Consider the following 13550-nt stretch of genomic DNA (forward strand, 5'->3'; position numbering starts at 1 on the left):
GCAGCCGCTCACCGTCAGAACTTTTAAAGGTTCAGATATCATCTGTGGTCCATGGGATGAGATATAAATTGAAGAGCAGCTTTGTGACTTCTCACTGGCTTTGAAGTCTGTTAATTTGAATTTCCAGAGTCATGAGAGAAAGAAGTGATTGGGAAGAAGCATAACATGGTGCACCCATGACTTTTCCGGACTCCACATGATTGCCTCCTGAGTCTGGATGCTCACGATACTATGTGGTGGACAATTTTATTTTCAGCTGTTCTTTCCTCTCTTATGAGTAGAAATCCACTTTTCCCCCTTAAAATACATGGTCTTCCTGGTCAGTAGTGGCACACCTTTAATCCCAGCACTCATGGCGGGGGGTGGGGCAGAGGCAGGCAGATCTCTCAAACAAACAAACAAGCAAAACAGAAGTAGAGGATTAGGATTTAGGGTTATCTTCTGCTACACAGTGAATCTTAGGGCAGCCTAGGCTACATGAGTTCTCCTCCTCTTCTTCTTCTTCTTCTCCTCCTCCTCCTCCTCCTCCTCCTCCTCGTCCTCCTCTTCTTCTTCTTCTTCTTCTTCTGAAACCACGCAGTACTGGGGATTGAACTACAACTGTGTCATGCTAGACAGATACCACCCCAGCCCCTCACTGGGGGATTCTAGGCAGGTGCTCTAACACTGAGCCACACCCCAGCCCCTCACTGGGGGATTCTAGGCAGGTGCTCTAACACTGAGCCACACCCCAGCCCCTCACTGGGGGATTCTAGGCAGGTGCTCTAACACTAAGCGATATCCTAAGCCCTCTCCATTTCTTCAGTATGTAACCGTAGGTGGCTGCATTTCCTGGTCCAGCTGGCACAGGCCCTACATCCTCCTCGTCTTGGGTTTTATAAGTCATTCTGTTTTTCATCCTCCAGGACAGGCAAAGTCAACATCTATAATTAAATGTGTCACTTATTAAATTTCACACCTAAATGAGTAGCTCTTGCTGAGATGTGGGGAGTACAGTTATGCCTCAGAATCAACAAAGATGCAGCCTTGCCCGGTGGGATGGAAACGAAACCTCCTCCAGGGGCCGAACCGCAGATCACGTCCTCTCCCTGGATTTCTTGCTGCGTTCTAATTCGCCACTCTTTGCTCTTAAGGAAGAATGTTTGGGATTTCAAATGGATAACTCTATGTCAAGTTTTAGTTGTCAGCTGTAGCTAGGGATGGGATAATAAGTAAATAAACAAATCATATTCAAATTACATTGCAATCCTCTCTTTTCCTCCTTGTGTTCTTCCTCCCCTGCCCTCTCTTGATGGGCTCTGTTTAAACTCTCTGTGTAGCCCTGGAAAACACTGAACCTGGGACCTCCTGCTTATAGCTCTCGAGTGCTGGGATAACAGTATGTACCGCCATGCCTGACTTGCCCTCTTTTCCTCATTTTAATTTTTAGGCAGGGTCTCAGGTAGTCCAGACTGTACTTTGAACTTGCTGTGCAGCCAAGTTGCTACGTTACCTCACAATCCTCCTGCATTGCCCCCCTGCGTGGTAAGATTACAAGCGTGCACTGTCAGCAGGATGTAGTGGTTTGTGCACACCTTTAATTCCAGCACTTGGGAGGCAGGGGCAGGCAGATTTCTGTGATTTCAAGTCCAGCTTTGTCTGTATAGTGAGTCCAGGGCAGCCAGAGCTACACAGTGAGACCCTGTCTCAAAACAAACAGACACCAAGGACAAAAACAACTGTGTACTATCACATCATGTTTTGATGTGGTACTGGGAGTTGATGCAGGGTCTTGTTCATGCTGTACTATACCCCAGACCCCTTTCCTCCTTTATATTATATTTTCTTCTTCTGTGATAAACTTGTGGGTCAGGTCTCAGTGGTAGAGCCCCTGCCTAGAATCCCCCAGTGAGGGGTTGGGGTGTGGTTCAGTGGTAGAGTCCCTGCCTAGAATCCCCCAGAGAGGGGCTAGGGTGTGACTCAGTGGTAGAGCATCTGCCTAGAATCCCCCAGTGAGGGGCTGGGGTGTGGCTCCATGGTAGAGTCCCTGCCTAGAATCCCCAGTGAGGGGCTGGGGTGTGGCTCAGTGGTAGAGTCCCTGCCTAGAATCCCCAGTGAGGGGCTAGGGTGTGGCTCCGTGGTAGAGCCCCTGCCTAGAATCCCCAGTGAGGGGCTGGGGTGTGACTCAGTGGTAGAGCCCCTGCCTAGAATCTCCCAGGGAGGGGCTGGTATGTGGCTCAGTGACAGCAAGTGTTCTAGGAAGCACAAGACTCTGGGTTTAACCCCTAGTACTATAATAAAGAAGCCTAAGAAGTCACGTGTGTGATATTTTGAAAAGTGGAAGTTCAATTTGTTTCATCCACCTCCCTCTTTCTTAGCTCTGGAATTTTCCATAGGTTGGAGTCTTATGCTATTGTGTATTCAGAATCAACATCTAATCTGCTCCACATCAGGTAGGTGACTTGTTGGCCCAGCTGCAGTCAGTTTCTGGCTGAAGGAGACTTAGGAGCCAGGGAATGTGAAAGCTTCAGAAGGGAAATCATATTCCCTTTGATCCCCTTACTTCCCCAGTTCGGTCACGAGCAGTTGTTTGTTTTCTTTTTTTTAAAAAAGACGCGTTTATTTTTTAATGTCTCTATGTGTGTACATATATGTATGTATGTGTGTCTTGTGTGTGCAAAGTGCCCACGGAGGCCAGAAGAGGACATCAGATTCCCTGATTGTGAGCTGTCTCAAGAGAGTTCAGAGAGCTGGATCTAGGTTCTCTGCAAGAATGACAAGAGCTCTTGGTTACTGAGCCACTCTCTCACCAGCCCCTAATTTTCTTCTTTAATTCTTAGTATGTTGGCTAATTAGAGGTGTGTGTGTGTGTGTGTGTGTGTGTGTGTGTGTGTGTGTGTGTACGAGATCAAAAGACAACTTACAGGAGTCAGTTCTTCCATGTGGGGCCTGGCGTTGAACTAAGTTCCTCAGAGTAGCAGTAGGGTTCTTTATTCACTGAGCCATCTTTCCTGTTCTTTCCATCCTCCCTGCCCTGTTTCAATCATGCTTGTTTATTTGACACAGAACCTCATTATATAGCCCTGGCTGGCCTGAAACTAGCTATATAGACATGTTGGCCTTGAACTCATAGAGATCCACTTGCCTCTGTCTCCTGGGTACTAGGGTTAAGGGTGTATACCACTACTAGCCTCACTTCACTTTTGAACAAAAATATTTTTATTAATTCTCAGTGCATTATATACAACACATTTTGATTGTAGTCTCTCTTAATTCCTTTCTTACCTCCACAATAATAACGCAATATACAGATATACCATTTATCCCACATATTCCCCAACTGCTGTATGTTTTGGGGTTCCATAATTTGGTGTTATTAATAATGCTTGATGAAGCTGGTATGGTGGCGCATGCCTTTAATCTCAACACTTAGGAGGCAGAGGCAGGGGGCTCTCTGAGTTCAAGGCCAGCCTGCTCTACAGAGCAAAGTCCAAGACAGCCAGGACCACACAGATCAATCCTGCCTCAAAACACAAGAACAGCAAAAATAGTGCTTGATGAGCCATTGCTGTGGACCACTCAGCCCACTGTGGGGGGTGCCATCCCTGAGCAGGAGGCACAGGGTTCTATAAGAAAACAGGCTGAAGAAGCCACGAGAAGCAAGCCAGTAAGCAGCACCCTCCATGGCCTCTGCTTCAGTTCCTGCCTCCGGGTTACTGCTCTGAATTCTTGCCCTAGCTGCCTTCTGGGGGAACTGTGATGTGAAAATGTAAACCAGAACAAACGCTTCCCTTACTTTACTGTTTGATGTTTTCTTTCATTCTAATCCTGGAGTCCTGCTAGACTAAGACTCCTTCTGAGAAACCAGGCAATTACAAGAAGGCTGTCTATTGTGCTTGCTTCTCTTGTTGCCCCTTCATAAATAATTAACCTGAAATCACGCCCAGAAAACTAATGGACTGGGTACCATCAGTGGTGTTTCTTAGAGGTTTTGTTGTTGTTTTGTTTTGTTTTCCTCAGGGGTCTTACCCCATTCACAACATCCAGGAAGCGGATATGGCCTTTCCATTAGCGGGACGAGCTGTCTGCACTGAACGCTAGATTAGAAACCACACAGAAGCTACTTTTCCTCTCGTGCACTTCAACTTGAGCTTTCTCCACGAAGAGATTTTCCCCAGACCCTGGACCACATTTTTCTCCTGTAGATCTCCCACAAGGGCCCTAAGGAAGGGCCTGGCTGAATTATGCTGTTGTTTGGTTTTCTGTACTAAGGACCAGGGTCTTGCACATGTAGAGGCCCTGCTACTGAATTAAACTTCCAATCCTCCTTTTTACTTTGTGTGTGCACTCAGGTGTGTGCACATCACAGTGTGCACGTGAAGGTCAAAGGACAACCTTAGCTGATGGTTCTCGCCTTTTGCTTTCTTTTGAGGAAGGGTCTCTTTGTTGTTCACCGCTTTATATCCCAGACTCCCTGCCCATGAGCTCCTGGGCGTTTCCATGTCTGTGACCCCTATAGGGATACATACATCTGACTTTTATGTGGTTTTTGGGGATTTTAGCTCAGGCACCCACACTTGGATGGCAAGCAAGTGCTTCACCCATCCAGTCATCTCCACGACTTCCTGCCTCCTGCTTGAGACTGAGTAGCCCTGGCTGACCTCCAACTGAATATGGAGTTAAGCATAACCTTGAACTTCCTGCCATACTTCCTGAGTGTTGGGATTGCGGGCATGTGGGCTACCGTAGTGGGGCTTTTTGGGGGTGTGTGTGCTAAACCTAAGGCTTCATGCAAACTGGTAAACATTCTCCCACTGAGATATTCCCCCTTTGCTCCTTTCCCTTTCTCTTTTGACACAGAAACTGGCTAGGCTACCCAGGCTATGCCTTGAACTCACTATGTATCCTGCTACCTTGTGTCTTCCAGATGCTGGGAATTACAGGTGTTGTTTTAGCACCTGGTTAAAATCTTAAGTTTGATGTTACATCCAGTTCCCAAGTATTTTCAACAAAGAAAACCTCATGCCCACTCCAAAGCCACTTCCTCCTTCTACCGCCCCAGTTCCTGGCAGCCGCCGATTCACTCCCTGTCTCTATGGATTTTCTTATTTCAGCTATTTCCTATAAATGGAATCACACAATCTGTGGTCTTTGTGTCTGGCGCTGTCACTTAGCATGCTTTTGGAGTTGATCCATTCGGCATCCTCTCTCAAGCCTGGTTTTCGTTTTCTTTTGGCGGGTGTGTGTATTCATATTCACACGTGTGCTTGTGCACGCGTGTACCTGCGAGTGTGGAGGATGTAAGTTGATGTCAAGCATCTCCTAGACTGCGCTCCACCTTCGGCATCCGGGCATGTGAACACAGAGCTCCCAGATTAGGCTAGCCCAGACAGCCAGCTATCTCTGGGGAGTCCCTGTCTCTCCATCCTGCATGCTGGAATTACAGGTGGGCGGCCACACCTACCTGGCATTGGTATGGGTGGTGAGGTTCTGAATTCTGGTCCGTTCCATTGTTTAGAAAGTGCTTTTATCCGCTGGGTCATGGCTTTCTGTGGTTAATACTCTGCTACACAGATATAGGCCATTTGTTCCTGCAACTGACTCTACATTTGCGGATGGATGTCTGGGCAGCCTCTTCCTTTCGCAGTTTATGAACACCGCTACTTTGAGCGTATTGTGCAGCAAGGATGCCTCTCGCTCTATTGTCCAACTGCTCTTTGCTCTCAGCTTTGGTCTTAGCCAAGAGGCTTGCTCCCAGCTGTGGAGAAGGGGTTGGCATGTGTGTTATTCTAGCACTCAGGAGGCACAAGGTCAAAATGCACCTTGGACTATATGGGGGTTCAAGGCAACCCTGGGCTACATACCAAGTACCTGCCTAAGACAAACAAACAAACTAACAAAAACCAAAACAAAAAAAACAAAAATCAGGGGCTAGCTAAGACGCTAAAGTGCTTTTCCGTGTAAAAGAAAGCTCAGGGTGTTGGCACAGGCTTGTAAACCCAGTGCTGGGGAGGTGGACATGTGTAGATCCCCAGGACTTGCTGGCTAGCCTAGCCTACTTTGATAGTTCCAGGCCAGTATAAGACATCGTCAAAAGAAAGAGGATACCCTGGTGGTGGTGGTGCAAGCCTGTAATCCCAACACTCGGGAGGCAGGAGGATCTGTAGGCCAGCCTGGTCTACAAAGCGTGTTCCAGGACAGCCAGGGCTACCCGGAGGTGTCCTGTCTTGACAAATCAAATTTAAAAAAAAAAAAGAAAAGAAAGAGAATAGTGCCCAATAGAGAAACACTCATCACCTGAATATGAATGCACAAGCATGTGAATACACACACACACACACACACACACACACACTGGATCCAAAGAACACAAAACAGAAGGCTGGTGCTTGCCCTTCCTCACTTGTAGTCAGGCCGATCCTGCTGTGACGTCCCAGACGTTGTGTGACAAGCAACCCTTCTTGGCAAACCTGATGGGTAGCATGTCTCAGAGGGTCACAGCCCTCAGTGGCCACCCATTAATTAGTAAGCTGCCTTGTCATATGTCCTGGGAAGGGTGCCCTCGGCTGTGGCAGCCACTTCTGTCATTAGTTTTCCAGAAGCCCGCAGAAGGAGAAATGCCAGACTCTGTAGGACAGGTGTGACGAGAATCCACCGACCTGACTCACCCCTCAGAGAGTCGCTGGTCAATCAATCTCACCCGAGTTTGCATGGAGACACAGACGTGGGAGGGGCCGAGTGTGACTGACTTTTTATCCCGGCTTGGCTCTTTATAGGGCATTGGGGATTTGTTGTCATGGATTTTCTTAGGGAGATTAGCGTGAACTCCTCATGTCTAGCTTAGCGGCCAGTGAGATTCTCTGGGTTACTCCACGAGTATGGGTGAGGGGTTTCTTAGAGTCGTGTGGATGACTCAAAGGCAGCTGCATCTTTGAGAGGCCTGCTGAAAAGCATGCTGGCAGGAGAGCATCCTCTCTCCCCAGCCACGATATGAGTGTGTGTGCGGTGAACATGCACACGTGTGGAGGATGTCAACCTTGGCTGTGGTTTCTTAGGAGACAATCGCCTTTGCATTTTTACTTTATTTACTTTTTATTTGTTTATTTATTTTTTTATTTTGAGTTTTTTGAGACAGGGTTCTCTGTGTAGCCCTGGTTGTCCTGGAACTCGCTCTGTAGACCAGGCTGGTCTCGAACTCAGAGATCCGCCTGCCTCTGTCTCCCAAGTGCTGGGATAAAGGTGTGCACCACCACTACCTGGCTCACTTTTTAATTGTTTTTAAATGTTTATTTAAAACTGGTATTTTGCCTGTCTAGATGTCTTTATGAGGGTGTCAAATGCTTGGAACTGGAGTTACAGAAAGTTGTGAGCTGCCATGTGGATGCTGGGATGTAGCTCAGTGGTAGAGCCCCTGCCTAGAATCCCCCAGTGAGGGGCTAGGGTGTGGCTCAGTGGTAGAGCACCTGCCTAGAATCCCCCAGTGAGGGGCTAGGGTGTGGCTCAGTGGTAGAGCACCTGCCTAGAATCCCCCAGTGAGGGGCTAGGGTGTGGCTCAGTGGTAGACCTTTCAGTAAACGAGCATGGCTCATAATAAAGTGTTTGTCTAGTGTGTGCCCAGCCCTGGTCTCCATTTCCAGCACTGGGAGCTTCAGAGGGCAGAATAAGGGGGAAAGAAAAGACAGAAAATATTTGCTGCGACTGAATCTTTCCTTTCTCTTGGATTCCAGAGGAACAGGGCCAGTGAAAGCAATGTTCGTTGGCCCTTCTCCTGTCATCTTGTGTGGTCTTAGCTGAGTTACTGTCTGGAGTCTCACTTCCCAGGCTCTAAAAGGGACAATATATGCCTTGTTTTCTGGGTGTGGAGAGGATTCTGGGAGGGCTCCAGGAAAAGTGTGACCTTCACTCAGTCTCCAGAAGGTCCTGAAAAGTAAAGGCAGACGTGGTGATGGTGACATTGGTGGTGGTGTTGGCCTTGCTGGGCGTGGTCAGAATGAAGCCTTTAGTTACTCATTTTGTTTACTACATCTAGGAGAGAGGAGGGAACCGAGCCAGCTGTGGTGACATATGCCCTCAATTTCTAACATTTAAGAGACAGACAGATGGAAGGTTCAAGGCCAGTATGGGCTACTCAGCAAGACTCGGTTTGAAAACAACCAATATAAAAAAACAAAAAGAGGGGTTGGGGTGATGATTCAGTGGGCAAGAGCACTTGCTGCTCAAGCATGAGGATTTGAGTTTGAATGCCCAAATTAAAAAGCCAGGCATGATGTTTTGTGTGTGTGCATGTGTGAACATGCGTGTGTGTGTGTGTGTGTGTGTGTGTGTGTGTGTGTGTGTGTGTGTAATCCCAGGACTGTGGTGGAGGAGACAGGAGCATCTGTCTAGCATCTAGTATACTATCCTAGCTTCAGGGTTAGTGAAAGACCCTGGTCTCAGGTGACTAAGGCAGAGCATGCTAAAGCTCCCCTGGCCTCTGTGAGCATGCATAGGTGCACATCCGTACATACATATTTGCATACATCCTACATATATATCACACACATACATGCTAAAATACCAAAACAATTAAAACTTTCTCTTTTTAAAGGAAAAGGGAAGCTGGGAGTGGTGGCGCACGCCTTTAATCCCAGCACTCTGGAGATAGAGGCAGGAGGATCTCTTTGTGTTCCAGGCCAGCCTGGTCTATAAGCAAACTTCAGGAGAGCCAGAATTACAGAAAGAATCTGTCTCAATAAAACAAAAAACAAAAGAAAAAAAATAACCAATGAACAGCAACACCAAAAACTGAAAGGGAGGAAGCAAGGAGGGGAGGGGGATGGGAGAGAAGAGGAGGGAGGGAGACGTTTAGAGGAATGGAAGCCTATATACTTTCACCCTGCTTTGCCTGGTTCTTCAGCCTCCCTGAGCCTCCTCTTTGCCTCCTTTGAACTTGGCCTTGTGGAGGAGGATTGAAGGGTCATGCTTATTAAGCTCCCAGCCATGGACTCAGCCTTCTGACAGAGAGCAGGCTCCAGGGGAAGAATGTGCTCTGGGCCCTGCACTGATGTGCTGTGGCCTCTGGAAAGGGATTTTCATTCGCTTGTTTTCAGGCCCTTCTTACCCGCAGAAAAAACCTGATTGAGGGAGTGTCCCTCTTTGTTTTTGTAGAAGTTGGTTCTTCAGCTGCAGATGGGATCTGAGACTCCTCCTCCAGAGGAAGCGACAGCAACAACACAGTCCCCATATAAAATGTTGCTTTTTCCCTGTGATGCTGTTAGCAAGAGTCCCTCCAGCATGGTGGTGTGCCCCGTCGTCCAGCATCCAGGAGGTCGAGGCAGGAGGATCTTGAGTTTGAGGTCAGCCTGGGCTACGTAGTAAGACTGTCTTGAGCATTGAAAGAACAGAAAATAGCCAGCTATTTTGGCAGACACCTTTAATCCAAGCACTCAAGCGGCAGGGGCAGGTGGATCTCTGTGAGTTTAAAGCTAACCTGGTCTACAGAGAGAGTTGCAGGACAGCCAGAGCTAGACACGGAGAAACCAGGTCTCAAAAAACAAACAAAAAACCTGAAAAGGCTGGAGAGATGGCTGAGAGTTTAAGAGCACTGGCTGCTCTTCAGAGGACCCAGATTTCCAGCACCTCAAATCCTCTGCCTCTGGTTCCTGAGTACTGAGGTTACAGGTTTATACAGACATGCTAAGGTTTGGATAAGTGATTTTTAATAAATTATATATTAGGAGACTCTTGGTCTTCCAGAGTTATTCTGCTAAAGTGGGTACATCTTCCTCATTAAGACTGGTTGGGGCTGGAAGTTGAGGTTTTCTAGTAGACTTCTGTTGACAGATCAGGTTGGGGGGGTACTTTATTATGTCTGAGTTTAGGTGAAACTTTTGGCTACCCCTAGACCTTGGCAGGTGGGGGGAAAGTCCGGATTTTCCCCTTGACCCTCTCCAACATCCCCTCAATGGGGAGGGAAAAGAGAAGCCTTATTTTCTATGTAGCTGGAATCAAATCCATTTCCGTTTGGCCTTTTGGGAAGGGATGCATGGGTTTGCCATGTGTTCTGACATCCCGGGGAGGATGAGAGACAGGCCTTTTGTTTATGGTGGGAGTAGGGTAGTGGGGGCTGAGCTTTATCAACTAAACATTCTCTATCCTGCCTGGCTACGCCTTTCCTGGATTTGGTTGAAGAGAGCAGCCTTTTTTCCCCTTGGGGCACCCCCATCACCGGCCTCGACCCCTAGAAACCAGTTAGTGTTTCTGAGCGTTTGAATGTCTGGCTTCACCAGCATCCACTTTAGGATAGATGGAGCAGAAAGAATACGAGGAAAGTTACCGCCTGGTGTTTCTTGGGTCCCTGTGTCCAGAGCCCATCTGCTGCTGCCTTCCCTCTGCGTTTGCCATTTTCTTAAGTCTGTTTCATGTACAATGTTCACTCAGGTCATGTGTATTAGTGAGAGGATTAGAGATCACTTTTACTTCTCCTAGAATCAGGAATCTGTCTAGATAACCTATTTTTTCTAGTAATACTGAAGATTGAGTCCAGAGCCTGACATATACTAGGCAAACATTCTACCAAACATTGTACCAAACTAAGCCACACCCCAACCCCTCACTGGTGAATTCTAGGCAGGTGTTCTACCACTAAGCCACACCCCAGCCCCTCACTGGTGGATTCTAGGTAGGTGCTCTACCACTGAGCCACACCTCAGCACCTCACTGGGAATTCTAGGGCAGGGCTCTGTCACTGAATCTCTCTCTCTCTCTCTCTCTCTCTCTCTCTCTCTCTCTCTCTCTCTCTCTCTCTGAGACAGTGTCTCATGAAGTTGCCTAGACTGACTTTGTACTTCTGTGTAACCCAATCTGGCCTGGAACTTTTGATTTTCCTGCCTCACCCTCAAAGCAACTGGAATTACATTCTGGGACCCTGGGAATCTTGGTGATGTCTGCAGTGAGCACTAGGAAGCCCTGGTCATAATCTTTGAATTCAGAAGATGTGGTAGTTATAGAGCACCAGGGTCAGGGCAGAGCCAAAGTTGTGTTACTGGCCATGCAGAACAGACTACCAGGATTTAGGAACCCCAGGACACTCTAGAGAAGAGAGGAGAGAACTGGGGATGGGCGCACTTAATTAATTAATTAATTTTTACACGTGTGGGTGGTTTGCCAGCGTGTGTGTATATTTGTGGACTGTGTACATGCCTCCTGCCCATTTAGGTCAGTAGTGGGCATTGGATCCTGACCCTGAACTATGGATGATTGTGCGCTACTCTGTGGGTGGTAGGTATGGAACCAAGAGCAGCCAATGCACCTGGTCCTAGCATTGAACTTGATGCTCTCGCCTCAGCTTCCCAAGTGCTGAGATTAGCGGCATACACCGCCATGCCCAACTCTACAACATCTGTTTCTCATGGCACCTTTATGAACCAGGGCTTGTTGTTAGTCCTGCTTCATAGAAACTAAGGCACAGAGAAGCAAAACAATTTACACAAGGCAACACAGCCAGGAAACGGAAGCGTTTTGTCCCTCTGACTTGACAAGGTGGGTTATCCAGGTACCAGTGGTGGCACTCTGTGGTGTATTACGACTAGGACCCAGAGGCAATCACTGGGTGTGACACAGCCCGAACTCATGATTGGCTTCTGCTCCCCTATAGGCCAAATTACAGAATCACATTTGCCTGGGTATAGTTAGGCCCTTCTGATTCAGAGCTGTCATTGTCCTTACAGTACAGGGCCATTGAGCTTCCTGTCGCTTGCTGGCAAGGAACACTTTCTGTGTAGATGACCTTAATCACAGACAGATGCTGTGTCTTTGTATTTGTCACTTCACACTTTATCTTTTTAATTACCTGACTGATTATACACTCTGCACTCCAGGACAGTATCTGATGACAGTTTTAAGCTGTGTACCACAGACTGTAACTACCTTTTTTTTTTTTTTTTTTTTGGTGTGGAGATTATTTTTTTCAGTAGGTCAGGGACATACTATAAAGACAAAGAGCTAGATAAAAATACTAACAACATTATCCAGTTCGGTGTGGTGGCACACATCTATGGTCCTGGCAATCAGTGGATGGAAGCAGGAGACTCATGTGTTGAAGGCCTGCAGGAGCCACTGTCGGGTGAGTATTCCTAGGGAGACATGAAAAACATTATTCATCTCCTGATAAGGTGATGAGAGACAAGAGAAAGGATTCCACCCAAAGTCCAGCTTAGCGGTCCAGTGAATTTGTGGAGGTCACTTACAGGAGCACAGGTGACTCAAAGGCAGCCGCATCACCAAAGAGCCCACTCCACCATGGTTAGGACTCATGAAAGCTAAGTCCCTGGACTCTGAGGGGAGTGTTCTTTCCCAGACATTCTTGCTACTTACATAACCGGGTTGGGGAGGGTATCCTGGAAATGCTGTTAAGTTTCATGAACTTCCTGGAACTTGCAAATTTTATTTCCTGAGTCCCAGAGGAATGTTTCAGTTCAGAGGCAGCAGCAGCAGCAACAGCCAACATCCTGTCTCAAAAAACCTCTGGGTGTGGGGCCTGGGAAGATGACTTAGCAGTTAGGGTGTTGTCTGTGTGACCGTGATAACTGGAGTTTGGATGCACCCCAAATCCACATAAATAAATGCCTGATGGATGTGATGGCCCACCTGTAATTCTAGCCGCAGAGGATCAAGACGGGGTGGTGAGTGATGTCTGTCCCTAGAGAACCTTCCTCAAAGAACAGACAACGGGATAAAGAAGCAAGGTAAAAAAGCATAGCGTTTTTATTACTGTAGGAGACAATTCAAGTTATAAGTAGAATAACCGGTGCTGCCTAGCATGCCTTTCTTCCAAGGACAAACAGCTGGGAATAGGGGGTCAGTTATTCTTTCCAAGTTTGCCATGAGAAAGAAATCCGGCCACCTTCGTTCCTGGAAAAGACCAAAAAGAGAGCACGTTAGGAATCAATCTAAAACAAATTAAGCTGCCCTCAGTCATGTGAGGCCGGGGAACTGATGTCAACGCTGGATTCCAGGGGGGGAAATGAGACCAAGGTGGATGGCAGCAAACGGTCTGAAGGATGGAGCTTGAAGGACGGAGTGTCTGGGCTTTTGAAAATTTAATGAAGGCTATGACTTGCCACGTGAAACCCTTCTGTTTGCTTGGGCAGAGCGGAGCCTGCTAATCTGTCCAAGATCTGCTCTATTCCTAGGTGAAATTAGATTTTTAAAAATTTTTTTTTGGAAAACATTACTTTCCTTTCGTGACTGTGAGCCCACAGGGAGCTAGCTGGCTGGCTGCCTGTATGTGCATTCCCCAGACTGGACCAGACCCCTGACCACATGTAACAGATTAGTTGAGGTCTTGGTCTGCTGATTGTCACCACTGTGTCTACATTCTTTGACCGTTATCAAAGGAGCTGGGAACAGTTCTGTCCCGGATCTGGCAACGGCCTTAGCTCAGCGGTGTAGGCAGCCTTTTCCTGTGCATGCATAGAGACAAGGGAGGAAAGAGGAGGGCACCTGAGAGCAACGGGGCAGGTTTGTTAATGCCAGCATCCAGAAGGTTGGGGCAGGAGGACGAGGCCAGGAGGAGGGCACCTGAGAGCAAC

This window comes from Microtus ochrogaster, unplaced genomic scaffold, assembly GCF_000317375.1.
Source record: "Microtus ochrogaster isolate Prairie Vole_2 unplaced genomic scaffold, MicOch1.0 UNK27, whole genome shotgun sequence".
NCBI classification, from domain to species: Eukaryota; Metazoa; Chordata; class Mammalia; order Rodentia; family Cricetidae; genus Microtus; species Microtus ochrogaster.